Here is a 2,560-nt window from a genome sequence, read left to right on the forward strand (position 1 = left end):
ATTGCAGTCCATCAATGTGCAAATGAGTGTGTGTGTATATGTATATCGTCTCCTAGGATCTTAGGTTGGCTCGCCATCCAGTGAACACTGTAACACTCTGGGTTCTGGAATTGCTGACCTGGTCTTTAGATTCGTCCCATATAAAAACCTGTTGAGTGGATGCTCAGCGTTTACGTGAAGCCACAGCTCAGTAAAACTTCCGGTCTTGTTCTGTCCTCGATAACAATTTTTAGCCCGCCTGCTCTGTTCGGCTATAGAAGCAAGAGACTGAAAACTTGGGAGCTGGTACTAAGGAAGGATAAGAGCTGCCTAGAGCTTCACTGATTGGCTGACACGAGAGGAGTGGAGTAAAACCTAACAGCTCTCATCAGAGCTCATCAACCCTCGGAGAAACTTAACCCTTGTTTAACCAGAACAAATATATAAATCTGTGTCCCTTTTTTGTTTAAATAAATATTTTGATCTCGTTTCCCTTTCATTAAACAAGAACAGTAAGAACAGAAACAATGAACATAAAATGTTTTACTTTTTCTCCTTTTTTGTTTAAGATGATTTTAGGAATTGGGTTACACTATACTGACATTTATTTACAGTTATTTTTATTTATACCAGACGATACTTTATTTTAACAGGATAATGCTGTAAAAATATGTAATTAAATCATTTATTATAGCATATATCTAGTAAAGCTCCAAGTTTTACAGTATTTTTTTTAACAATACAACAGTAATTCTGAGGCACCAGCCCTATCACGACAAAGAACTGGATAAACCAAAGAAAAAGTATGGAAAGATGGCTTGTGCTTCTGCGTTGTCAGTAGCTTTGCTTGTGAAGTACAGTCGCACTTTTAAACAATTAAGTCACTCGGATATTTCACTGGGTGTGTGCTCAAGTACGGCGTGGAGCAGCAGCGAGCAAACAGCCACCTCTGCCCCTCAAACACAGGAAAGAAAGGAGAAAAGAGAAAATTCATCATGTTTTCTCCGAGTAGAACTAATAAAGCTGGAGTTTATCGATACCACAGTCTTTAATAATTTAGCCCTGGTGCACGTTTTATTACCTGTTTTCGCTACCTATCCCTAGTGACTATATAAATGTCTGCAGAAATATTTTGTGAAAACACAGGTATATTTGGGGTAGACGGTACTGGCTCTATGCCTGCAGTAGACAATATTGGATGTTGAATCTGTACTTTATGTAACTCTCGCTCCCTCACTGCACTTGCTCTTTTCTCTGCTTTTCGTCCTCTTACTCAGTAATGACTTGGGAAGGATGACAAGTCATTACTGAGTGTGTTTGTCTGAGTATGTCTGTGGTTCCCAGCTTTAGAGTGAAATAACAAAAGATCAAAGTATTAGGTTTGCGGAGGTCACAAAGTTTCTTTCCCATGGTAAACAGACGGATACCTCATACTCCTGCATCCATGAATTCAGTGCTCTTTGAAATGGATATTCAGTTATTTAAAAGTACATAGAGTAAAAGACCAAGTAAAACGGTGGAGTTACACACAGCATAGACGTGAACACAGCAGCACATGCATGTAGCCACATACTGTATATACAGTGATGAGCTGGAATTGGCTTTGATTTTTTTCCTTTTTTGTTTGTTTATCATTACCTCTATGAATTATACATATCCTGAAGTTCACCAGAGTTCCCAATTCTATTCCCCTGACAGAGGAGACCAAAAACGGCACTCAAATGCTGGAAGCGTGAACTTCCATTGGGTTGGAAAAATGGAAAGTTATTAAACAACTGAAAACTGAGGAACAAAGCTGTTTTGTTTCAAAATTAGATATCCAGCCAGCAATAAAACAAGAATTTTTCCATTTAGTACTGAGCAATGAGCGTTGTCATAGAAGTGAAAACAAAATATTCTCTCTTCTCAATATTCTCCTTATACACAGTTAATGTGCTGTACAGGTTAGGAATTACAATTAGCATACTTCATTTACAATACAATGCATTTTTATGCTGCATGCAATAATCTTGAAACTTAGCATTATTTACCTTTGTTTACAGATTTGCTTCAAAACCACTGAAGAGAAATAACTTACAGTATCTCTCAAAATGGATCGCTGACCTTTTTAAAATGGCAAAGACAAGTATAGATGCACAGCGACAGAGACTTCAGATGATGCTCAAAGGGAATAAAGACAGTGAGTGATGGCCTTTAGAAACATTCAAGTCACATAAACACACATACTTGCACACACTGTCTGTCCTAAATCTCCCGCCTGGATTTGCTGTGTTCAGCAGTTGTCGACGTTGGTGTTTTTGTGTGTGTTAGCATGGGAGACAGACAGCTGACACACCTTATGCTTGGGCTGAGATTGGCAGTTAAGAGTTGCTTCGAATGTATGCCAATGATATGTCTGCCCAAAAACTCTGTGTGTGTGTGTGTGTGTGTGTGTTTGCGAATGTTATAAATGGAGGGGCTTCTCCCACTGTCAGGGGGAAAAATCAATCTGCCTGTCAGCCATTGAACACCTTCGGCCTGTTATGCCACCTATCACAAGCAATAGACGTGTGTGTGTGTGTGTGTGTGTGTGTGTGTGTGT

General features: G+C 39.1%; 1 protein-coding gene across 4 annotated transcripts in view; it reads left to right on the forward strand.

The window, feature by feature from the left end:
- The window catches only part of grm8a (glutamate receptor, metabotropic 8a), a 292,622-nt gene that overhangs the window by 119,257 nt on the left and 170,805 nt on the right, over positions 1 to 2,560 (forward strand). The gene's annotated exons all lie outside the window — the stretch shown is intronic.

This window comes from Pundamilia nyererei, unplaced genomic scaffold (assembly GCF_000239375.1).
Source record: "Pundamilia nyererei isolate P.nyererei 1_Seehausen unplaced genomic scaffold, PunNye1.0 scaffold00014, whole genome shotgun sequence".
Classification (NCBI taxonomy): Eukaryota; Metazoa; Chordata; class Actinopteri; order Cichliformes; family Cichlidae; genus Pundamilia; species Pundamilia nyererei.